Source organism: Heliangelus exortis, chromosome 9, assembly GCF_036169615.1.
Source record: "Heliangelus exortis chromosome 9, bHelExo1.hap1, whole genome shotgun sequence".
Lineage (NCBI taxonomy): Eukaryota > Metazoa > Chordata > Aves > Apodiformes > Trochilidae > Heliangelus > Heliangelus exortis.
The window spans coordinates 14,054,096-14,079,491 of NC_092430.1; the positions used below are offsets into that span (position 1 = coordinate 14,054,096).

General features: G+C 61.1%; 4 long non-coding RNA genes across 4 annotated transcripts; all 4 read right to left on the reverse strand.

Moving 5' to 3' along the window:
* Positions 1-1,899: 1,899 nt before the first annotated feature.
* LOC139799826 (uncharacterized) lies at positions 1,900-7,817 on the reverse strand. Its single transcript, XR_011727481.1, has 4 exons — positions 7,731-7,817; positions 5,719-6,002; positions 3,953-5,555; positions 1,900-2,223 (listed from the first exon to the last, which is right to left on the reverse strand). It is a non-coding gene; the product is annotated as an uncharacterized lncRNA (long non-coding RNA).
* A 1,015-nt stretch (positions 7,818-8,832) lies between these two features.
* LOC139799827 (uncharacterized) lies at positions 8,833-11,286 on the reverse strand. Its single transcript, XR_011727482.1, has 3 exons — positions 10,914-11,286; positions 9,182-10,750; positions 8,833-9,018 (listed from the first exon to the last, which is right to left on the reverse strand). It is a non-coding gene; the product is annotated as an uncharacterized lncRNA (long non-coding RNA).
* Positions 11,287-12,277: 991 nt separating this feature from the next.
* LOC139799499 (uncharacterized) lies at positions 12,278-14,726 on the reverse strand. Its single transcript, XR_011727309.1, has 3 exons — positions 14,377-14,726; positions 12,645-14,213; positions 12,278-12,481 (listed from the first exon to the last, which is right to left on the reverse strand). It is a non-coding gene; the product is annotated as an uncharacterized lncRNA (long non-coding RNA).
* Positions 14,727-19,220: 4,494 nt separating this feature from the next.
* LOC139799828 (uncharacterized) lies at positions 19,221-23,092 on the reverse strand. The gene is made up of 3 exons (XR_011727483.1): positions 22,169-23,092; positions 19,865-20,148; positions 19,221-19,701 (listed from the first exon to the last, which is right to left on the reverse strand). It is a non-coding gene; the product is annotated as an uncharacterized lncRNA (long non-coding RNA).
* Between the last annotated feature and the right edge of the window lie 2,304 nt (positions 23,093-25,396).

Below are 25,396 nucleotides of genomic sequence, written 5' to 3' on the forward strand. Positions count from 1 at the left end.
CACTCCCCGCCTTACGGGGTTCTCCAGCCGCTGCCTCGATCTCAAAGCGCCCGGGACGTCAGGGCATTGGCCAGGCCCTCACTTACAGCCCAGCCCTGGTCCCAAGGGCCAAACAGAGGCTCCTCTCTTTCTCTCTCTTTTTGCTAGCAGGGCACTAGCCCCACACAGGCTGCCTGCTGAGCACAAAGGCTCCCACACCCAGAGCCTGGTTACAGGCGTGTGGACGCACACCCAGGGAGCCAGGGAGCTTGGCTTTCCCCCACAGTAACAGGAACAAGACTCTACAGCAACACACTCGAGCTTCACAGCCAAAGGCCTGGGGAACGACGCCCCACACCCCCCGGCCCCACGCCTATGAAAGGCCGGGGACAGGGGCACCCGCCTGGTTACAGGGGGTCCCTCCAAACACCTCCCGCCGAGCACAGGGGGCACGCACAGCCCTGATTACAGGGTGCTCCCCCTCACCTCGGCACACCCAAAAAGCCCCACAGAGGAGCACGAGGTTCCGGCCGACACCCGACTGACAGGCTGGCCCTCCTGCCTGCACCACCACAACACCACCTCTTTATTCTGGAGCCCAGGGAGAGACCTAAACCCCGACTGCGGGGAGCTCACCCCAGCCAAAAGCAGCAGCGCCCAAGGCGGGACGACTGCGCCCTCCGGCACAGCGCTTCCTCCTCAACCTGCACCCGCTAAAGGGACAGGGAGGGCTCGTTCCCGGGGGATGGATAAAGCAGCCTCCCCAGCCCTGCTTACAGGCAGCTGGGGCTGCTCTGGGGACACAGGGCTCCACAACTCGGGACACACACCACATCTATGGCCCGGGCAGCTCAGCAGCAGGACAGGCAGCCACGCAGGCAGAGACCCAGGCCCTGACTACAGGTGGGTCACCTTGCCTGCGCCACAATTAAGCGCCTTCGCTCTGTCCTTCCAATTAAAGGGGCAAGCCTGGACCCTCCCTCCGTTCACGGGCTCAGAGGGGACCCCCCTGTTACTGCACAGAGCCCTGGCTCTCCCCGCAGGGAAGTTCAGGCTAAGTACGCTGCAGTAATTTTTAGGGGCCTAAACAAAAATCTCAATCATGCTCTCATAGCAATACAGACGTGGACAAACACACACAGACACATGCACACAGGGGATAAAAGAAGTTCCCATAAGGGAGAACGAGCCCTGCGCAGCCAATGTCTGGGGAGCCAACCCTACCACCGATCAGGAGAGGAGAGCCTCAGAGCTGCTATAGGGGCAGCATGGAGCCCAAAGGGGCCTCAACATGCCAAGGGGCTACACTGATTACACACCAAGGGAAAAAGGCTGTGACCCACACTGACTCCAGGGGGTCAAACTGGCCAGGCCACCAGCAGGCACAAAGCCATGCTGAGCCAGAAGAGGGGGACAGGGAAAGGGCCCTCCCCGCCTTACAGGGGGCCCTGGGGGTCCGGCAAGCTCCCTTTCTCCCCCTCGGGCGCAGAGACCGTGGCTCTCTCCCTCCTTACAGGGTTGCCACTCGCTCCGCACAGCCAAAGGAGCAAGAGGCCAAAAAGGCCAACTACAGCAAAAGCAAAGACCCAGCCCTGCTTACAGGGAGGTCGCCCAGCACAAAGGCGGCCAGGGCACCCCAAAGGCACCCGCCATGCTCTTACGGGACAGTCACCCTGGTGACGGAGATATCTCTTTGCCCAGAGCGCCTTTCTCCCCCCCTTCCTCCTCTTCAGCCCAGCGCCGCTCCTCTTCTTCCTCCCTCTCGCCTCGACGCTCTTCCTTCTTCTGTACCACGTGCTGCCAAGGTAGGAAGACACACTGAGGCCTCGCAGAAAAAACAACTCCCCTCCTTGAAGAAAAAAGCAACCCCAAAGCCTCGAGGGAAACCTCCCCAAGGTGCCAGGCACCCAGCCACAGAAGCACCATATCCCCCAAAGCCTCCCCCTTCAGCTCAGCTCACCAAAGCGACGCTCCGTCGAGGTCCATCTGGGCCTGGAGGGGGGCTCGGAGGCGGGAACCCTGGGCAAATGCAGCTGGGCACGCAAAGAAGCAGCGGACAAGGAGTCTGCACTCCCCGCCTTACGGGGCTCTCCAGCCGCTGCCTCGATCTCAAAGCGCCCGGGACGTCAGGGCATTGGCCAGGCCCTCACTTACAGCCCAGCCCTGGTCCCAAGGGCCAAACAGAGGCTCCTCTCTTTCTCTCTCTTTTTGCTAACAGGGCACTAGCCCCACACAGGCTGCCTGCTGAGCACAAAGGCTCCCACACCCAGAGCCTGGTTACAGGCGTGTGGACGCACACCCAGGGAGCCAGGGAGCTTGGCTTTCCCCCACAGTAACAGGAACGAGACTCTACAGCAATGCACTCGAGCTTCACAGCCAAAGGCCTGGGGAACGACGCCCCACACCCCCCGGCCCCACGCCTATGAAAGGCCGGGGACAGGGGCACCCGCCTGGTTACAGGGGGTCCCTCCAAACACCTCCCGCCGAGCACAGGGGGCACGCACAGCCCTGATTACAGGGTGCTCCCCCTCACCTCGGCACACCCAAAAAGCCCCACGGAGGAGCACGAGGTTCCGGCCGACACCCGACTGACAGGCTGGCCCTCCTGCCTGCACCACCACAACACCACCTCTTTATTCTGGAGCCCAGGGAGAGACCTAAACCCCGACTGCGGGGAGCTCACCCCAGCCAAAAGCAGCAGCGCCCAAGGCGAGACGACTGCGCCCTCCGGCACAGCGCTTCCTCCTCAACCTGCACCCGCTAAAGGGACAGGGAGGGCTCGTTCCCGGGGGATGGATAAAGCAGCCTCCCCAGCCCTGCTTACAGGCAGCTGGGGCTGCTCTGGGGACACAGGGCTCCACAACTCGGGACACGCACCCAAACTACAGGGCTGTCACACTGACAGGGCTGCCAGCAGGCACAAACCCGCCAGGGCAGGAAAAGGTGAAATGGGAAATTGCCTTCCTCTGCTTACAGGGCAGGCAAGGGCTTCAGGGAGGCATGGAGCCCAAAGGGGCCTCAACACACCAAGGGGCTACACCGATTACACACCAAGGGAAAAAGGCTGTGACCCACACTGACTCCAGGGGGTCAAACTGGCCAGGCCACCAGCAGGCACAAAGCCATGCTGAGCCAGAAGAGGGGGACAGGGAAAGGGCCCTCCCCGCCTTACGGGGGGCCCTGGGGGTCCGGCAAGCTCCCTTTCTCCCCCTCGGGCGCAGAGACCGTGGCTCTCTCCCTCCTTACAGGGATGCCACTCGCTCCGCACAGCCAAAGGAGCAAGAGGCCAAAAAGGCCAACTACAGCAAAAGCAAAGACCCAGCCCTGCTTACAGGGAGGTCGCCCAGCACAAAGGCGGCCAGGGCACCCCAAAGGCACCCGCCATGCTCTTACGGGACAGTCACCCTGGTGACGGAGATATCTCTTTGCCCAGAGCGCCTTTCTCCCCCCCTTCCTCCTCTTCAGCCCAGCGCCGCTCCTCTTCTTCCTCCCTCTCGCCTCGACGCTCTTCCTTCTTCTGTACCACGTGCTGCCAAGGTAAGAAGACACACTGAGGCCTCGCAGAAAAAACAACTCCCCTCCTTGAAGAAAAAAGCAACCCCAAAGCCTCGAGGGAAACCTCCCCAAGGTGCCAGGCACCCAGCCACAGAAGCACCACATCGCCCAAAGCCTCCCCCTTCAGCTCAGCTCACCAAAGCGACGCTCCGTCGAGGTCCACCTGGGCCTGGAGGGGGGCTCGGAGGCGGGAACCCTGGGCAAATGCAGCTGGGCACGCAAAGAAGCAGCGGACAAGGAGTCTGCACTCCCCGCCTTACGGGGTTCTCCAGCCGCTGCCTCGATCTCAAAGCGCCCGGGACGTCAGGGCATTGGCCAGGCCCTCACTTACAGCCCAGCCCTGGTCCCAAGGGCCAAACAGAGGCTCCTCTCTTTCTCTCTCTTTTTGCTAGCAGGGCACTAGCCCCACACAGGCTGCCTGCTGAGCACAAAGGCTCCCACACCCAGAGCCTGGTTACAGGCGTGTGGACGCACACCCAGGGAGCCAGGGAGCTTGGCTTTCCCCCACAGTAACAGGAACGAGACTCTACAGCAATGCACTCGAGCTTCACAGCCAAAGGCCTGGGGAACGACGCCCCACACCCCCCGGCCCCACGCCTATGAAAGGCCGGGGACAGGGGCACCCGCCTGGTTACAGGGGGTCCCTCCAAACACCTCCCGCCGAGCACAGGGGGCACGCACAGCCCTGATTACAGGGTGCTCCCCCTCACCTCGGCACACCCAAAAAGCCCCACGGAGGAGCACGAGGTTCCGGCCGACACCCGACTGACAGGCTGGCCCTCCTGCCTGCACCACCACAACACCACCTCTTTATTCTGGAGCCCAGGGAGAGACCTAAACCCCGACTGCGGGGAGCTCACCCCAGCCAAAAGCAGCAGCGCCCAAGGCGGGACGACTGCGCCCTCCGGCACAGCGCTTCCTCCTCAACCTGCACCCGCTAAAGGGACAGGGAGGGCTCGTTCCCGGGGGATGGATAAAGCAGCCTCCCCAGCCCTGCTTACAGGCAGCTGGGGCTGCTCTGGGGACACAGGGCTCCACAACTCGGGACACACACCACATCTATGGCCCGGGCAGCTCAGCAGCAGGACAGGCAGCCACGCAGGCAGAGACCCAGGCCCTGACTACAGGTGGGTCACCTTGCCTGCGCCACAATTAAGCGCCTTCGCTCTGTCCTTCCAATTAAAGGGGCAAGCCTGGACCCTCCCTCCGTTCACGGGCTCAGAGGGGACCCCCCTGTTACTGCACAGAGCCCTGGCTCTCCCCGCAGGGAAGTTCAGGCTAAGTACGCTGCAGTAATTTTTAGGGGCCTAAACAAAAATCTCAATCATGCTCTCATAGCAATACAGACGTGGACAAACACACACAGACACATGCACACAGGGGATAAAAGAAGTTCCCATAAGGGAGAACGAGCCCTGCGCAGCCAATGTCTGGGGAGCCAACCCTACCACCGATCAGGAGAGGAGAGCCTCAGAGCTGCTATAGGGGCAGCATGGAGCCCAAAGGGGCCTCAACATGCCAAGGGGCTACACTGATTACACACCAAGGGAAAAAGGCTGTGACCCACACTGACTCCAGGGGGTCAAACTGGCCAGGCCACCAGCAGGCACAAAGCCATGCTGAGCCAGAAGAGGGGGACAGGGAAAGGGCCCTCCCCGCCTTACGGGGGGCCCTGGGGGTCCGGCAAGCTCCCTTTCTCCCCCTCGGGCGCAGAGACCGTGGCTCTCTCCCTCCTTACAGGGATGCCACTCGCTCCGCACAGCCAAAGGAGCAAGAGGCCAAAAAGGCCAACTACAGCAAAAGCAAAGACCCAGCCCTGCTTACAGGGCGGTCGCCCAGCACAAAGGCGGCCAGGGCACCCCAAAGGCACCCGCCATGCTCTTACGGGACAGTCACCCTGGTGACGGAGATATCTCTTTGCCCAGAGCGCCTTTCTCCCCCCCTTCCTCCTCTTCAGCCCAGCGCCGCTCCTCTTCTTCCTCCCTCTCGCCTCGACGCTCTTCCTTCTTCTGCACCACGTGCTGCCAAGGTAGGAAGACACACTGAGGCCTCGCAGAAAAAACAACTCCCCTCCTTGAAGAAAAAAGCAACCCCAAAGCCTCGAGGGAAACCTTCCCAAGGTGCCAGGCACCCAGCCACAGAAGCACCATATCCCCCAAAGCCTCCCCCTTCAGCTCAGCTCACCAAAGCGACGCTCCGTCGAGGTCCATCTGGGCCTGGAGGGGGGCTCGGAGGCGGGAACCCTGGGCAAATGCAGCTGGGCACGCAAAGAAGCAGCGGACAAGGAGTCTGCACTCCCCGCCTTACGGGGTTCTCCAGCCGCTGCCTCGATCTCAAAGCGCCCGGGACGTCAGGGCATTGGCCAGGCCCTCACTTACAGCCCAGCCCTGGTCCCAAGGGCCAAACAGAGGCTCCTCTCTTTCTCTCTCTTTTTGCTAACAGGGCACTAGCCCCACACAGGCTGCCTGCTGAGCACAAAGGCTCCCACACCCAGAGCCTGGTTACAGGCGTGTGGACGCACACCCAGGGAGCCAGGGAGCTTGGCTTTCCCCCACAGTAACAGGAACGAGACTCTACAGCAACACACTCGAGCTTCACAGCCAAAGGCCTGGGGAACGACGCCCCACACCCCCCGGCCCCACGCCTATGAAAGGCCGGGGACAGGGGCACCCGCCTGGTTACAGGGGGTCCCTCCAAACACCTCCCGCCGAGCACAGGGGGCACGCACAGCCCTGATTACAGGGTGCTCCCCCTCACCTCGGCACACCCAAAAAGCCCCACGGAGGAGCACGAGGTTCCGGCCGACACCCGACTGACAGGCTGGCCCTCCTGCCTGCACCACCACAACACCACCTCTTTATTCTGGAGCCCAGGGAGAGACCTAAACCCCGACTGCGGGGAGCTCACCCCAGCCAAAAGCAGCAGCGCCCAAGGCGGGACGACTGCGCCCTCCGGCACAGCGCTTCCTCCTCAACCTGCACCCGCTAAAGGGACAGGGAGGGCTCGTTCCCGGGGGATGGATAAAGCAGCCTCCCCAGCCCTGCTTACAGGCAGCTGGGGCTGCTCTGGGGACACAGGGCTCCACAACTCGGGACACGCACCCAAACTACAGGGCTGTCACACTGACAGGGCTGCCAGCAGGCACAAACCCGCCAGGGCAGGAAAAGGTGAAATGGGAAATTGCCTTCCTCTGCTTACAGGGCGGGCAAGGGCTTCAGGGAGGCATGGAGCCCAAAGGGGCCTCAACACACCAAGGGGCTACACCGATTACACACCAAGGGAAAAAGGCTGTGACCCACACTGACTCCAGGGGGTCAAACTGGCCAGGCCACCAGCAGGCACAAAGCCATGCTGAGCCAGAAGAGGGGGACAGGGAAAGGGCCCTCCCCGCCTTACGGGGGGCCCTGGGGGTCCGGCAAGCTCCCTTTCTCCCCCTCGGGCGCAGAGACTGTGGCTCTCTCCCTCCTTACAGGGTTCCACTCGCTCCGCACAGCCAAAGGAGCAAGAGGCCAAAAAGGCCAACTACAGCAAAAGCAAAGACTCAGCCCTGCTTACAGGGAGGTCGCCCAGCACAAAGGCGGCCAGGGCACCCCAAAGGCACCCGCCATGCTCTTACGGGACAGTCACCCTGGTGACGGAGATATCTCTTTGCCCAGAGCGCCTTTCTCCCCCCCTTCCTCCTCTTCAGCCCAGCGCCGCTCCTCTTCTTCCTCCCTCTCGCCTCGAAGCTCTTCCTTCTTCTGTACCACGTGCTGCCAAGGTAGGAAGACACACTGAGGCCTCGCAGAAAAAACAACTCCCCTCCTTGAAGAAAAAAGCAACCCCAAAGCCTCGAGGGAAACCTCCCCAAGGTGCCAGGCACCCAGCCACAGAAGCACCACATCGCCCAAAGAGTCCCCCTTCAGCTCAGCTCACCAAAGCGACGCTCCGTCGAGGTCCACCTGGGCCTGGAGGGGGGCTCGGAGGCGGGAACCCTGGGCAAATGCAGCTGGGCACGCAAAGAAGCAGCGGACAAGGAGTCTGCACTCCCCGCCTTACGGGGTTCTCCAGCCGCTGCCTCGATCTCAAAGCGCCCGGGACGTCAGGGCATTGGCCAGGCCCTCACTTACAGCCCAGCCCTGGTCCCAAGGGCCAAACAGAGGCTCCTCTCTTTCTCTCTCTTTTTGCTAACAGGGCACTAGCCCCACACAGGCTGCCTGCTGAGCACAAAGGCTCCCACACCCAGAGCCTGGTTACAGGCGTGTGGACGCACACCCAGGGAGCCAGGGAGCTTGGCTTTCCCCCACAGTAACAGGAACGAGACTCTACAGCAATGCACTCGAGCTTCACAGCCAAAGGCCTGGGGAACGACGCCCCACACCCCCCGGCCCCACGCCTATGAAAGGCCGGGGACAGGGGCACCCGCCTGGTTACAGGGGGTCCCTCCAAACACCTCCCGCCGAGCACAGGGGGCACGCACAGCCCTGATTACAGGGTGCTCCCCCTCACCTCGGCACACCCAAAAAGCCCCACGGAGGAGCACGAGGTTCCGGCCGACACCCGACTGACAGGCTGGCCCTCCTGCCTGCACCACCACAACACCACCTCTTTATTCTGGAGCCCAGGGAGAGACCTAAACCCCGACTGCGGGGAGCTCACCCCAGCCAAAAGCAGCAGCGCCCAAGGCGGGACGACTGCGCCCTCCGGCACAGCGCTTCCTCCTCAACCTGCACCCGCTAAAGGGACAGGGAGGGCTCGTTCCCGGGGGATGGATAAAGCAGCCTCCCCAGCCCTGCTTACAGGCAGCTGGGGCTGCTCTGGGGACACAGGGCTCCACAACTCGGGACACGCACCCAAACTACAGGGCTGTCACACTGACAGGGCTGCCAGCAGGCACAAACCCGCCAGGGCAGGAAAAGGTGAAATGGGAAATTGCCTTCCTCTGCTTACAGGGCGGGCAAGGGCTTCAGGGAGGCATGGAGCCCAAAGGGGCCTCAACACACCAAGGGGCTACACCGATTACACACCAAGGGAAAAAGGCTGTGACCCACACTGACTCCAGGGGGTCAAACTGGCCAGGCCACCAGCAGGCACAAAGCCATGCTGAGCCAGAAGAGGGGGACAGGGAAAGGGCCCTCCCCGCCTTACGGGGGGCCCTGGGGGTCCGGCAAGCTCCCTTTCTCCCCCTCGGGCGCAGAGACCGTGGCTCTCTCCCTCCTTACAGGGATGCCACTCGCTCCGCACAGCCAAAGGAGCAAGAGGCCAAAAAGGCCAACTACAGCAAAAGCAAAGACCCAGCCCTGCTTACAGGGCGGTCGCCCAGCACAAAGGCGGCCAGGGCACCCCAAAGGCACCCGCCATGCTCTTACGGGACAGTCACCCTGGTGACGGAGATATCTCTTTGCCCAGAGCGCCTTTCTCCCCCCCTTCCTCCTCTTCAGCCCAGCGCCGCTCCTCTTCTTCCTCCCTCTCGCCTCGACGCTCTTCCTTCTTCTGCACCACGTGCTGCCAAGGTAGGAAGACACACTGAGGCCTCGCAGAAAAAACAACTCCCCTCCTTGAAGAAAAAAGCAACCCCAAAGCCTCGAGGGAAACCTCCCCAAGGTGCCAGGCACCCAGCCACAGAAGCACCATATCCCCCAAAGCCTCCCCCTTCAGCTCAGCTCACCAAAGCGACGCTCCGTCGAGGTCCATCTGGGCCTGGAGGGGGGCTCGGAGGCGGGAACCCTGGGCAAATGCAGCTGGGCACGCAAAGAAGCAGCGGACAAGGAGTCTGCACTCCCCGCCTTACGGGGTTCTCCAGCCGCTGCCTCGATCTCAAAGCGCCCGGGACGTCAGGGCATTGGCCAGGCCCTCACTTACAGCCCAGCCCTGGTCCCAAGGGCCAAACAGAGGCTCCTCTCTTTCTCTCTCTTTTTGCTAACAGGGCACTAGCCCCACACAGGCTGCCTGCTGAGCACAAAGGCTCCCACACCCAGAGCCTGGTTACAGGCGTGTGGACGCACACCCAGGGAGCCAGGGAGCTTGGCTTTCCCCCACAGTAACAGGAACGAGACTCTACAGCAATGCACTCGAGCTTCACAGCCAAAGGCCTGGGGAACGACGCCCCACACCCCCCGGCCCCACGCCTATGAAAGGCCGGGGACAGGGGCACCCGCCTGGTTACAGGGGGTCCCTCCAAACACCTCCCGCCGAGCACAGGGGGCACGCACAGCCCTGATTACAGGGTGCTCCCCCTCACCTCGGCACACCCAAAAAGCCCCACGGAGGAGCACGAGGTTCCGGCCGACACCCGACTGACAGGCTGGCCCTCCTGCCTGCACCACCACAACACCACCTCTTTATTCTGGAGCCCAGGGAGAGACCTAAACCCCGACTGCGGGGAGCTCACCCCAGCCAAAAGCAGCAGCGCCCAAGGCGGGACGACTGCGCCCTCCGGCACAGCGCTTCCTCCTCAACCTGCACCCGCTAAAGGGACAGGGAGGGCTCGTTCCCGGGGGATGGATAAAGCAGCCTCCCCAGCCCTGCTTACAGGCAGCTGGGGCTGCTCTGGGGACACAGGGCTCCACAACTCGGGACACGCACCCAAACTACAGGGCTGTCACACTGACAGGGCTGCCAGCAGGCACAAACCCGCCAGGGCAGGAAAAGGTGAAATGGGAAATTGCCTTCCTCTGCTTACAGGGCGGGCAAGGGCTTCAGGGAGGCATGGAGCCCAAAGGGGCCTCAACACACCAAGGGGCTACACCGATTACACACCAAGGGAAAAAGGCTGTGACCCACACTGACTCCAGGGGGTCAAACTGGCCAGGCCACCAGCAGGCACAAAGCCATGCTGAGCCAGAAGAGGGGGACAGGGAAAGGGCCCTCCCCGCCTTACGGGGGGCCCTGGGGGTCCGGCAAGCTCCCTTTCTCCCCCTCGGGCGCAGAGACCGTGGCTCTCTCCCTCCTTACAGGGATGCCACTCGCTCCGCACAGCCAAAGGAGCAAGAGGCCAAAAAGGCCAACTACAGCAAAAGCAAAGACCCAGCCCTGCTTACAGGGAGGTCGCCCAGCACAAAGGCGGCCAGGGCACCCCAAAGGCACCCGCCATGCTCTTACGGGACAGTCACCCTGGTGACGGAGATATCTCTTTGCCCAGAGCGCCTTTCTCCCCCCCTTCCTCCTCTTCAGCCCAGCGCCGCTCCTCTTCTTCCTCCCTCTCGCCTCGACGCTCTTCCTTCTTCTGCACCACGTGCTGCCAAGGTAGGAAGACACACTGAGGCCTCGCAGAAAAAACAACTCCCCTCCTTGAAGAAAAAAGCAACCCCAAAGCCTCGAGGGAAACCTCCCCAAGGTGCCAGGCACCCAGCCACAGAAGCACCATATCCCCCAAAGCCTCCCCCTTCAGCTCAGCTCACCAAAGCGACGCTCCGTCGAGGTCCATCTGGGCCTGGAGGGGGGCTCGGAGGCGGGAACCCTGGGCAAATGCAGCTGGGCACGCAAAGAAGCAGCGGACAAGGAGTCTGCACTCCCCGCCTTACGGGGTTCTCCAGCCGCTGCCTCGATCTCAAAGCGCCCGGGACGTCAGGGCATTGGCCAGGCCCTCACTTACAGCCCAGCCCTGGTCCCAAGGGCCAAACAGAGGCTCCTCTCTTTCTCTCTCTTTTTGCTAACAGGGCACTAGCCCCACACAGGCTGCCTGCTGAGCACAAAGGCTCCCACACCCAGAGCCTGGTTACAGGCGTGTGGACGCACACCCAGGGAGCCAGGGAGCTTGGCTTTCCCCCACAGTAACAGGAACGAGACTCTACAGCAACACACTCGAGCTTCACAGCCAAAGGCCTGGGGAACGACGCCCCACACCCCCCGGCCCCACGCCTATGAAAGGCCGGGGACAGGGGCACCCGCCTGGTTACAGGGGGTCCCTCCAAACACCTCCCGCCGAGCACAGGGGGCACGCACAGCCCTGATTACAGGGTGCTCCCCCTCACCTCGGCACACCCAAAAAGCCCCACGGAGGAGCACGAGGTTCCGGCCGACACCCGACTGACAGGCTGGCCCTCCTGCCTGCACCACCACAACACCACCTCTTTATTCTGGAGCCCAGGGAGAGACCTAAACCCCGACTGCGGGGAGCTCACCCCAGCCAAAAGCAGCAGCGCCCAAGGCGGGACGACTGCGCCCTCCGGCACAGCGCTTCCTCCTCAACCTGCACCCGCTAAAGGGACAGGGAGGGCTCGTTCCCGGGGGATGGATAAAGCAGCCTCCCCAGCCCTGCTTACAGGCAGCTGGGGCTGCTCTGGGGACACAGGGCTCCACAACTCGGGACACGCACCCAAACTACAGGGCTGTCACACTGACAGGGCTGCCAGCAGGCACAAACCCGCCAGGGCAGGAAAAGGTGAAATGGGAAATTGCCTTCCTCTGCTTACAGGGCGGGCAAGGGCTTCAGGGAGGCATGGAGCCCAAAGGGGCCTCAACACACCAAGGGGCTACACCGATTACACACCAAGGGAAAAAGGCTGTGACCCACACTGACTCCAGGGGGTCAAACTGGCCAGGCCACCAGCAGGCACAAAGCCATGCTGAGCCAGAAGAGGGGGACAGGGAAAGGGCCCTCCCTGCCTTACGGGGGGCCCTGGGGGTCCGGCAAGCTCCCTTTCTCCCCCTCGGGCGCAGAGACTGTGGCTCTCTCCCTCCTTACAGGGTTCCACTCGCTCCGCACAGCCAAAGGAGCAAGAGGCCAAAAAGGCCAACTACAGCAAAAGCAAAGACTCAGCCCTGCTTACAGGGAGGTCGCCCAGCACAAAGGCGGCCAGGGCACCCCAAAGGCACCCGCCATGCTCTTACGGGACAGTCACCCTGGTGACGGAGATATCTCTTTGCCCAGAGCGCCTTTCTCCCCCCCTTCCTCCTCTTCAGCCCAGCGCCGCTCCTCTTCTTCCTCCCTCTCGCCTCGACGCTCTTCCTTCTTCTGCACCACGTGCTGCCAAGGTAGGAAGACACACTGAGGCCTCGCAGAAAAAACAACTCCCCTCCTTGAAGAAAAAAGCAACCCCAAAGCCTCGAGGGAAACCTCCCGAAGGTGCCAGGCACCCAGCCACAGAAGCACCACATCGCCCAAAGAGTCCCCCTTCAGCTCAGCTCACCAAAGCGACGCTCCGTCGAGGTCCACCTGGGCCTGGAGGGGGGCTCGGAGGCGGGAACCCTGGGCAAATGCAGCTGGGCACGCAAAGAAGCAGCGGACAAGGAGTCTGCACTCCCCGCCTTACGGGGTTCTCCAGCCGCTGCCTCGATCTCAAAGCGCCCGGGACGTCAGGGCATTGGCCAGGCCCTCACTTACAGCCCAGCCCTGGTCCCAAGGGCCAAACAGAGGCTCCTCTCTTTCTCTCTCTTTTTGCTAACAGGGCACTAGCCCCACACAGGCTGCCTGCTGAGCACAAAGGCTCCCACACCCAGAGCCTGGTTACAGGCGTGTGGACGCACACCCAGGGAGCCAGGGAGCTTGGCTTTCCCCCACAGTAACAGGAACGAGACTCTACAGCAATGCACTCGAGCTTCACAGCCAAAGGCCTGGGGAACGACGCCCCACACCCCCCGGCCCCACGCCTATGAAAGGCCGGGGACAGGGGCACCCGCCTGGTTACAGGGGGTCCCTCCAAACACCTCCCGCCGAGCACAGGGGGCACGCACAGCCCTGATTACAGGGTGCTCCCCCTCACCTCGGCACACCCAAAAAGCCCCACGGAGGAGCACGAGGTTCCGGCCGACACCCGACTGACAGGCTGGCCCTCCTGCCTGCACCACCACAACACCACCTCTTTATTCTGGAGCCCAGGGAGAGACCTAAACCCCGACTGCGGGGAGCTCACCCCAGCCAAAAGCAGCAGCGCCCAAGGCGGGACGACTGCGCCCTCCGGCACAGCGCTTCCTCCTCAACCTGCACCCGCTAAAGGGACAGGGAGGGCTCGTTCCCGGGGGATGGATAAAGCAGCCTCCCCAGCCCTGCTTACAGGCAGCTGGGGCTGCTCTGGGGACACAGGGCTCCACAACTCGGGACACGCACCCAAACTACAGGGCTGTCACACTGACAGGGCTGCCAGCAGGCACAAACCCGCCAGGGCAGGAAAAGGTGAAATGGGAAATTGCCTTCCTCTGCTTACAGGGCGGGCAAGGGCTTCAGGGAGGCATGGAGCCCAAAGGGGCCTCAACACACCAAGGGGCTACACCGATTACACACCAAGGGAAAAAGGCTGTGACCCACACTGACTCCAGGGGGTCAAACTGGCCAGGCCACCAGCAGGCACAAAGCCATGCTGAGCCAGAAGAGGGGGACAGGGAAAGGGCCCTCCCCGCCTTACGGGGGGCCCTGGGGGTCCGGCAAGCTCCCTTTCTCCCCCTCGGGCGCAGAGACCGTGGCTCTCTCCCTCCTTACAGGGATGCCACTCGCTCCGCACAGCCAAAGGAGCAAGAGGCCAAAAAGGCCAACTACAGCAAAAGCAAAGACCCAGCCCTGCTTACAGGGAGGTCGCCCAGCACAAAGGCGGCCAGGGCACCCCAAAGGCACCCGCCATGCTCTTACGGGACAGTCACCCTGGTGACGGAGATATCTCTTTGCCCAGAGCGCCTTTCTCCCCCCCTTCCTCCTCTTCAGCCCAGCGCCGCTCCTCTTCTTCCTCCCTCTCGCCTCGACGCTCTTCCTTCTTCTGCACCACGTGCTGCCAAGGTAGGAAGACACACTGAGGCCTCGCAGAAAAAACAACTCCCCTCCTTGAAGAAAAAAGCAACCCCAAAGCCTCGAGGGAAACCTCCCCAAGGTGCCAGGCACCCAGCCACAGAAGCACCATATCCCCCAAAGCCTCCCCCTTCAGCTCAGCTCACCAAAGCGACGCTCCGTCGAGGTCCATCTGGGCCTGGAGGGGGGCTCGGAGGCGGGAACCCTGGGCAAATGCAGCTGGGCACGCAAAGAAGCAGCGGACAAGGAGTCTGCACTCCCCGCCTTACGGGGTTCTCCAGCCGCTGCCTCGATCTCAAAGCGCCCGGGACGTCAGGGCATTGGCCAGGCCCTCACTTACAGCCCAGCCCTGGTCCCAAGGGCCAAACAGAGGCTCCTCTCTTTCTCTCTCTTTTTGCTAACAGGGCACTAGCCCCACACAGGCTGCCTGCTGAGCACAAAGGCTCCCACACCCAGAGCCTGGTTACAGGCGTGTGGACGCACACCCAGGGAGCCAGGGAGCTTGGCTTTCCCCCACAGTAACAGGAACAAGACTCTACAGCAACACACTCGAGCTTCACAGCCAAAGGCCTGGGGAACGACGCCCCACACCCCCCGGCCCCACGCCTATGAAAGGCCGGGGACAGGGGCACCCGCCTGGTTACAGGGGGTCCCTCCAAACACCTCCCGCCGAGCACAGGGGGCACGCACAGCCCTGATTACAGGGTGCTCCCCCTCACCTCGGCACACCCAAAAAGCCCCACGGAGGAGCACGAGGTTCCGGCCGACACCCGACTGACAGGCTGGCCCTCCTGCCTGCACCACCACAACACCACCTCTTTATTCTGGAGCCCAGGGAGAGACCTAAACCCCGACTGCGGGGAGCTCACCCCAGCCAAAAGCAGCAGCGCCCAAGGCGGGACGACTGCGCCCTCCGGCACAGCGCTTCCTCCTCAACCTGCACCCGCTAAAGGGACAGGGAGGGCTCGTTCCCGGGGGATGGATAAAGCAGCCTCCCCAGCCCTGCTTACAGGCAGCTGGGGCTGCTCTGGGGACACAGGGCTCCACAACTCGGGACACGCACCCAAACTACAGGGCTGTCACACTGACAGGGCTGCCAGCAGGCACAAACCCGCCAGGGCAGGAAAAGGTGAAATGGGAAATTGCCTTCCTCTGCTTACAGGGCGGGCAAGGGCTTCAGGGAGGCATGGAGCCCAAAGGGGCCTCAACACACCAAGGGGCTACACCGATTACACACCAAGGGAAAAAGGCTGTGACCCACACTGACTCCAGGGGGTCAAACTGGCCAGGCCACCAGCAGGCACAAAGCCATGCTGAGCCAGAAGAGGGGGACAGGGAAAGGGCCCTCCCCGCCTTACGGGGGGCCCTGGGGGTCCGGCAAGCTCCCTTTCTCCCCCTCGGGCGCAGAGACTGTGGCTCTCTCCCTCCTTACAGGGTTCCACTCGCTCCGCACAGCCAAAGGAGCAAGAGGCCAAAAAGGCCAACTAAAAGCAAAAGCAAAGACTCAGCCCTGCTTACAGGGAGGTCGCCCAGCACAAAGGCGGCCAGGGCACCCCAAAGGCACCCGCCATGCTCTTACGGGACAGTCACCCTGGTGACGGAGATATCTCTTTGCCCAGAGCGCCTTTCTCCCCCCCTTCCTCCTCTTCAGCCCAGCGCCGCTCCTCTTCTTCCTCCCTCTCGCCTCGACGCTCTTCCTTCTTCTGCACCACGTGCTGCCAAGGTAGGAAGACACACTGAGGCCTCGCAGAAAAAACAACTCCCCTCCTTGAAGAAAAAAGCAACCCCAAAGCCTCGAGGGAAACCTCCCGAAGGTGCCAGGCACCCAGCCACAGAAGCACCACATCGCCCAAAGAGTCCCCCTTCAGCTCAGCTCACCAAAGCGACGCTCCGTCGAGGTCCACCTGGGCCTGGAGGGGGGCTCGGAGGCGGGAACCCTGGGCAAATGCAGCTGGGCACGCAAAGAAGCAGCGGACAAGGAGTCTGCACTCCCCGCCTTACGGGGTTCTCCAGCCGCTGCCTCGATCTCAAAGCGCCCGGGACGTCAGGGCATTGGCCAGGCCCTCACTTACAGCCCAGCCCTGGTCCCAAGGGCCAAACAGAGGCTCCTCTCTTTCTCTCTCTTTTTGCTAACAGGGCACTAGCCCCACACAGGCTGCCTGCTGAGCACAAAGGCTCCCACACCCAGAGCCTGGTTACAGGCGTGTGGACGCACACCCAGGGAGCCAGGGAGCTTGGCTTTCCCCCACAGTAACAGGAACGAGACTCTACAGCAATGCACTCGAGCTTCACAGCCAAAGGCCTGGGGAACGACGCCCCACACCCCCCGGCCCCACGCCTATGAAAGGCCGGGGACAGGGGCACCCGCCTGGTTACAGGGGGTCCCTCCAAACACCTCCCGCCGAGCACAGGGGGCACGCACAGCCCTGATTACAGGGTGCTCCCCCTCACCTCGGCACACCCAAAAAGCCCCACAGAGGAGCACGAGGTTCTGGCCGACACCCGACTGACAGGCTGGCCCTCCTGCCTGCACCACCACAACACCACCTCTTTATTCTGGAGCCCAGGGAGAGACCTAAACCCCGACTGCGGGGAGCTCACCCCAGCCAAAAGCAGCAGCGCCCAAGGCGGGACGACTGCGCCCTCCGGCACAGCGCTTCCTCCTCAACCTGCACCCGCTAAAGGGACAGGGAGGGCTCGTTCCCGGGGGATGGATAAAGCAGCCTCCCCAGCCCTGCTTACAGGCAGCTGGGGCTGCTCTGGGGACACAGGGCTCCACAACTCGGGACACACACCACATCTATGGCCCGGGCAGCTCAGCAGCAGGACAGGCAGCCACGCAGGCAGAGACCCAGGCCCTGGCTACAGGTGGGTCACCTTGCCTGCGCCACAATTAAGCGCCTTCGCTCTGTCCTTCCAATTAAAGGGGCAAGCCTGGACCCTCCCTCCATTCACGGGCTCAGAGGGGACCCCCCTGTTACTGCACAGAGCCCTGGCTCTCCCCGCAGGGAAGTTGCAGCTAGACTGCAGCGATTTTTAAATGGGCCTAAAGGAAAAGCTCACTCACTCCGCACAATCACAAAGACAAGGACATTGACACACAAACACAAGTTCCCATAAGGGAGAACGAGCCCTGCGCAGCCAATGTCTGGGGAGCCAACCCTACCACCGATCAGGAGAGGAGAGCCTCAGAGCTGCTATAGGGGCAGCATGGAGCCCAAAGGGGCCTCAACATGCCAAGGGGCTACACTGATTACACACCAAGGGAAAAAGGCTGTGACCCACACTGACTCCAGGGGGTCAAACTGGCCAGGCCACCAGCAGGCACAAAGCCATGCTGAGCCAGAAGAGGGGGACAGGGAAAGGGCCCTCCCCGCCTTACGGGGGGCCCTGGGGGTCCGGCAAGCTCCCTTTCTCCCCCTCGGGCGCAGAGACCGTGGCTCTCTCCCTCCTTACAGGGATGCCACTCGCTCCGCACAGCCAAAGGAGCAAGAGGCCAAAAAGGCCAACTACAGCAAAAGCAAAGACCCAGCCCTGCTTACAGGGCGGTCGCCCAGCACAAAGGCGGCCAGGGCACCCCAAAGGCACCCGCCATGCTCTTACGGGACAGTCACCCTGGTGACGGAGATATCTCTTTGCCCAGAGCGCCTTTCTCCCCCCCTTCCTCCTCTTCAGCCCAGCGCCGCTCCTCTTCTTCCTCCCTCTCGCCTCGACGCTCTTCCTTCTTCTGCACCACGTGCTGCCAAGGTAGGAAGACACACTGAGGCCTCGCAGAAAAAACAACTCCCCTCCTTGAAGAAAAAAGCAACCCCAAAGCCTCGAGGGAAACCTCCCCAAGGTGCCAGGCACCCAGCCACAGAAGCACCATATCCCCCAAAGCCTCCCCCTTCAGCTCAGCTCACCAAAGCGACGCTCCGTCGAGGTCCATCTGGGCCTGGAGGGGGGCTCGGAGGCGGGAACCCTGGGCAAATGCAGCTGGGCACGCAAAGAAGCAGCGGACAAGGAGTCTGCACTCCCCGCCTTACGGGGTTCTCCAGCCGCTGCCTCGATCTCAAAGCGCCCGGGACGTCAGGGCATTGGCCAGGCCCTCACTTACAGCCCAGCCCTGGTCCCAAGGGCCAAACAGAGGCTCCTCTCTTTCTCTCTCTTTTTGCTAACAGGGCACTAGCCCCACACAGGCTGCCTGCTGAGCACAAAGGCTCCCACACCCAGAGCCTGGTTACAGGCGTGTGGACGCACACCCAGGGAGCCAGGGAGCTTGGCTTTCCCCCACAGTAACAGGAACGAGACTCTACAGCAATGCACTCGAGCTTCACAGCCAAAGGCCTGGGGAACGACGCCCCACACCCCCCGGCCCCACGCCTATGAAAGGCCGGGGACAGGGGCACCCGCCTGGTTACAGGGGGTCCCTCCAAACACCTCCCGCCGAGCACAGGGGGCACGCACAGCCCTGATTACAGGGTGCTCCCCCTCACCTCGGCACACCCAAAAAGCCCCACGGAGGAGCACGAGGTTCCGGCCGACACCCGACTGACAGGCTGGCCCTCCTGCCTGCACCACCACAACACCACCTCTTTATTCTGGAGCCCAGGGAGAGACCTAAACCCCGACTGCGGGGAGCTCACCCCAGCCAAAAGCAGCAGCGCCCAAGGCGGGACGACTGCGCCCTCCGGCACAGCGCTTCCTCCTCAACCTGCACCCGCTAAAGGGACAGGGAGGGCTCGTTCCCGGGGGATGGATAAAGCAGCCTCCCCAGCCCTGCTTACAGGCAGCTGGGGCTGCTCTGGGGACACAGGGCTCCACAACTCGGGACACGCACCCAAACTACAGGGCTGTCACACTGACAGGGCTGCCAGCAGGCACAAACCCGCCAGGGCAGGAAAAGGTGAAATGGGAAATTGCCTTCCTCTGCTTACAGGGCGGGCAAGGGCTTCAGGGAGGCATGGAGCCCAAAGGGGCCTCAACACACCAAGGGGCTACACTGATTACACACCAAGGGAAAAAGGCTGTGACCCACACTGACTCCAGGGGGTCAAACTGGCCAGGCCACCAGCAGGCACAAAGCCATGCTGAGCCAGAAGAGGGGGACAGGGAAAGGGCCCTCCCCACCTTACGGGGGGCCCTGGGGGTCCGGCAAGCTCCCTTTCTCCCCCTCGGGCGCAGAGACCGTGGCTCTCTCCCTCCTTACAGGGATGCCACTCGCTCCGCACAGCCAAAGGAGCAAGAGGCCAAAAAGGCCAACTACAGCAAAAGCAAAGACCCAGCCCTGCTTACAGGGAGGTCGCCCAGCACAAAGGCGGCCAGGGCACCCCAAAGGCACCCGCCATGCTCTTACGGGACAGTCACCCTGGTGACGGAGATATCTCTTTGCCCAGAGCGCCTTTCTCCCCCCCTTCCTCCTCTTCAGCCCAGCGCCGCTCCTCTTCTTCCTCCCTCTCGCCTCGACGCTCTTCCTTCTTCTGCACCACGTGCTGCCAAGGTAGGAAGACACACTGAGGCCTCGCAGAAAAAACAACTCCCCTCCTTGAAGAAAAAAGCAACCCCAAAGCCTCGAGGGAAACCTCCCCAAGGTGCCAGGCACCCAGCCACAGAAGCACCATATCCCCCAAAGCCTCCCCCTTCAGCTCAGCTCACCAAAGCGACGCTCCGTCGAGGTCCATCTGGGCCTGGAGGGGGGCTCGGAGGCGGGAACCCTGGGCAAATGCAGCTGGGCACGCAAAGAAGCAGCGGACAAGGAGTCTGCACTCCCCGCCTTACGGGGCTCTCCAGCCGCTGCCTCGATCTCAAAGCGCCCGGGACGTCAGGGCATTGGCCAGGCCCTCACTTACAGCCCAGCCCTGGTCCCAAGGGCCAAACAGAGGCTCCTCTCTTTCTCTCTCTTTTTGCTAACAGGGCACTAGCCCCACACAGGCTGCCTGCTGAGCACAAAGGCTCCCACACCCAGAGCCTGGTTACAGGCGTGTGGACGCACACCCAGGGAGCCAGGGAGCTTGGCTTTCCCCCACAGTAACAGGAACAAGACTCTACAGCAACACACTCGAGCTTCACAGCCAAAGGCCTGGGGAACGACGCCCCACACCCCCCGGCCCCACGCCTATGAAAGGCCGGGGACAGGGGCACCCGCCTGGTTACAGGGGGTCCCTCCAAACACCTCCCGCCGAGCACAGGGGGCACGCACAGCCCTGATTACAGGGTGCTCCCCCTCACCTCGGCACACCCAAAAAGCCCCACGGAGGAGCACGAGGTTCCGGCCGACACCCGACTGACAGGCTGGCCCTCCTGCCTGCACCACCACAACACCACCTCTTTATTCTGGAGCCCAGGGAGAGACCTAAACCCCGACTGCGGGGAGCTCACCCCAGCCAAAAGCAGCAGCGCCCAAGGCGGGACGACTGCGCCCTCCGGCACAGCGCTTCCTCCTCAACCTGCACCCGCTAAAGGGACAGGGAGGGCTCGTTCCCGGGGGATGGATAAAGCAGCCTCCCCAGCCCTGCTTACAGGCAGCTGGGGCTGCTCTGGGGACACAGGGCTCCACAACTCGGGACACACACCACATCTATGGCCCGGGCAGCTCAGCAGCAGGACAGGCAGCCACGCAGGCAGAGACCCAGGCCCTGGCTACAGGTGGGTCACCTTGCCTGCGCCACAATTAAGCGCCTTCGCTCTGTCCTTCCAATTAAAGGGGCAAGCCTGGACCCTCCCTCCATTCACGGGCTCAGAGGGGACCCCCCTGTTACTGCACAGAGCCCTGGCTCTCCCCGCAGGGAAGTTGCAGCTAGACTGCAGCGATTTTTAAATGGGCCTAAAGGAAAAGCTCACTCACTCCGCACAATCACAAAGACAAGGACATTGACACACAAACACAAGTTCCCATAAGGGAGAACGAGCCCTGCGCAGCCAATGTCTGGGGAGCCAACCCTACCACCGATCAGGAGAGGAGAGCCTCAGAGCTGCTATAGGGGCAGCATGGAGCCCAAAGGGGCCTCAACATGCCAAGGGGCTACACTGATTACACACCAAGGGAAAAAGGCTGTGACCCACACTGACTCCAGGGGGTCAAACTGGCCAGGCCACCAGCAGGCACAAAGCCATGCTGAGCCAGAAGAGGGGGACAGGGAAAGGGCCCTCCCCGCCTTAGGGGGGGCCTGGGGGTCCGGCAAGCTCCCTTTCTCCCCCTCGGGCGCAGAGACCGTGGCTCTCTCCCTCCTTACAGGGATGCCACTCGCTCCGCACAGCCAAAGGAGCAAGAGGCCAAAAAGGCCAACTACAGCAAAAGCAAAGACCCAGCCCTGCTTACAGGGAGGTCGCCCAGCACAAAGGCGGCCAGGGCACCCCAAAGGCACCCGCCATGCTCTTACGGGACAGTCACCCTGGTGACGGAGATATCTCTTTGCCCAGAGCGCCTTTCTCCCCCCCTTCCTCCTCTTCAGCCCAGCGCCGCTCCTCTTCTTCCTCCCTCTCGCCTCGACGCTCTTCCTTCTTCTGCACCACGTGCTGCCAAGGTAGGAAGACACACTGAGGCCTCGCAGAAAAAACAACTCCCCTCCTTGAAGAAAAAAGCAACCCCAAAGCCTCGAGGGAAACCTCCCCAAGGTGCCAGGCACCCAGCCACAGAAGCACCATATCCCCCAAAGCCTCCCCCTTCAGCTCAGCTCACCAAAGCGACGCTCCGTCGAGGTCCACCTGGGCCTGGAGGGGGGCTCGGAGGCGGGAACCCTGGGCAAATGCAGCTGGGCACGCAAAGAAGCAGCGGACAAGGAGTCTGCACTCCCCGCCTTACGGGGTTCTCCAGCCGCTGCCTCGATCTCAAAGCGCCCGGGACGTCAGGGCATTGGCCAGGCCCTCACTTACAGCCCAGCCCTGGTCCCAAGGGCCAAACAGAGGCTCCTCTCTTTCTCTCTCTTTTTGCTAACAGGGCACTAGCCCCGCACAGGCTGCCTGCTGAGCACAAAGGCTCCCACACCCAGAGCCTGGCTACAGGCGTGTGGACGCACACCCAGGGAGCCAGGGAGCTTGGCTTTCCCCCACAGTAACAGGAACGAGACTCTACAGCAACGCACTCGAGCTTCACAGCCAAAGGCCTGGGGAACGACGCCCCACACCCCCCGGCCCCACGCCTATGAAAGGCCGGGGACAGGGGCACCCGCCTGGTTACAGGGGGTCCCTCCAAACACCTCCCGCCGAGCACAGGGGGCACGCACAGCCCTGATTACAGGGTGCTCCCCCTCACCTCGGCACACCCAAAAAGCCCCACGGAGGAGCACGAGGTTCCGGCCGACACCCGACTGACAGGCTGGCCCTCCTGCCTGCACCACCACAACACCACCTCTTTATTCTGGAGCCCAGGGAGAGACCTAAACCCCGACTGCGGGGAGCTCACCCCAGCCAAAAGCAGCAGCGCCCAAGGCGGGACGACTGCGCCCTCCGGCACAGCGCTTCCTCCTCAACCTGCACCCGCTAAAGGGACAGGGAGGGCTCGTTCCCGGGGGATGGATAAAGCAGCCTCCCCAGCCCTGCTTACAGGCAGCTGGGGCTGCTCTGGGGACACAGGGCTCCACAACTCGGGACACACACCACATCTATGGCCCGGGCAGCTCAGCAGCAGGACAGGCAGCCACGCAGGCAGAGACCCAGGACCTGACTACAGGTGGGTCACCTTGCCTGCGCCACAATTAAGCGCCTTCGCTCTGTCCTTCCAATTAAAGGGGCAAGCCTGGACCCTCCCTCCGTTCACGGGCTCAGAGGGGACCCCCCTGTTACTGCACAGAGCCCTGGCTCTCCCCGCAGGGAAGTTGCAGCTAGACTGCAGCGATTTTTAAATGGGCCTAAAGGAAAAGCTCACTCACTCCGCACAATCACAAAGACAAGGACATTGACACACAAACACAAGTTCCCATAAGGGAGAACGAGCCCTGCGCAGCCAATGTCTGGGGAGCCAACCCTACCACCGATCAGGAGAGGAGAGCCTCAGAGCTGCTATAGGGGCAGCATGGAGCCCAAAGGGGCCTCAACATGCCAAGGGGCTACACTGATTACACACCAAGGGAAAAAGGCTGTGACCCACACTGACTCCAGGGGGTCAAACTGGCCAGGCCACCAGCAGGCACAAAGCCATGCTGAGCCAGAAGAGGGGGACAGGGAAAGGGCCCTCCCCGCCTTAGGGGGGGCCCTGGGGGTCCGGCAAGCTCCCTTTCTCCCCCTCGGGCGCAGAGACCGTGGCTCTCTCCCTCCTTACAGGGTTGCCACTCGCTCCGCACAGCCAAAGGAGCAAGAGGCCAAAAAGGCCAACTACAGCAAAAGCAAAGACCCAGCCCTGCTTACAGGGAGGTCGCCCAGCACAAAGGCGGCCAGGGTACCCCAAAGGTGCCCGCCATGGGACCATGATACTTTTGATTGTGTGGTCTTTTTGCCCAGGGCTCCTTTCTCTCATGCCCTTTTCATCCCGGTGCCTTTCTTCTTCTTGGTCAGTCTGGCTCTGCTGCAGCCTACAGTGGTTGTTGTTTGTACTCCAGCAGCTGGTGTAAGGAAGACAATTTCAAGGCTGAGAATTTCCATATCCATACACCTCAAGCCCAAGGAAGACCATTTTATTGCAATTTTTGTTATTCTCTGATGCCTTTTTCACACCTATATGAAGTATACTTTTTTTTGTTTTCCATGGATAACCCCTCTCCTTGGGTGTTTTATCCACTATTTTGCATTGTTATGTTCTAAAGAATAATCAACTACAGAGTTTCAGAACTCTTATTCAGCATGGCATATGAAAATCTTCATTTTTTCATATTGCTTTGTCATAAATTTTTAGACAGAAATGGTGCCTGTGTTGCACCCTATGGTCCTCGGGTTGTGTCTTGAAATAAATATGCTCATCCTAGCCTAATCATTCTTAATATTTCTCTAATAATTGATCTGCCATCAGGAGCTTTTACTATTATCCCACTTTGCTTACTCTTTTCCCTCAAAACTGGGTTTCCATCTCCCATAAGGATTTTAAGCTTTTCCCTTGATAATGGTCAACTTGTCTTTTCTAAGATAGCCCAGAGCTTCCTTAAAGACTGCCTGGTGGGTACCCTTTAAAGTACTTTAAATACTCCTTTGAAAATTCAACCTCTGTGACATCTATGTTAGTTGCTATTTTCCTACAAAAACAGTTTCATCAGCCATTCTACTTCCACACCTTTTCAGCTAAAAACATCACCTGTTTCACCTCTCAAGTTATCCTGGAACTTTCTGTCAGAATATATATGACATGTTTTCTGCTGAGCTATACCCAAGTTTCCCTCAGAAAACATAATTTTCTCCTTGTAAATTAATCCATATTCAAACCTCAAACCCCAGACACTTTAATTTACCTCAGTCATTCCATTTTCTTTCAAAAGGACAACCTTTCTCTTCTAACTTACCTCAGCTTTTCCCTCCAAATCGTCCATCTTGGCTCCCAGAGGTTACCTTATATTTGATACAAATTTACCTCAGGAATCACATTTTATTTCAAAAATACCACCTGTCTCTTCTAAATTACCTCAGCTTTTCCCTCCAAATCGTCCATCTTGGCCTCCAGAGATTACCTTGTATTTGATACAAATTTACCTCAGGAATCACATTTTATTTCAAAAATAGCACCTGTCTCTTCTAACTTCCCCCAGCTTTTCCCTCCAGAACATCTAACTTGGTCCCTAAAGTTTACCTTTGATTAAAAACAAAAAATACCCCCCTCTGTCCTTTTCAAATTACTTTAGCTTCACCCTGTAAAACTCATTCTGTCCCTCCTGATTTACCTCATCCTTTCTCTCACAAAATCCACCGAAACGCGGTGATGTCCTGAGGAAAAGACCTCCGGACCGAAACTCCGCCAGGGGCGACTCCCAGACACGTTATTTAAGCACACCCCAGCATTGGGCTTTCTCTTCTCCTCGAGTGGGGGCCGAGCCTTTCTTTCGGTGAGCATCAGATCAACTCAGCAGCCCCCTCCATCTCAAGCCCAGCGCCGTCTGCACCCGAGGTGCGCGGTAAGGCGGGAGCTCACGGTACCTGAGGTAACGAGCACCGCCCCCTGCCTGGGCGGAAACTCAGTGCGCATGCGCATCCCTCAGCGCGGCGGGAAGACCTCAGGTGCCTCAGCCTCCCCCAGGGGTTTTGGTGGCGTTGCAGCCGCCTCAGCCATCT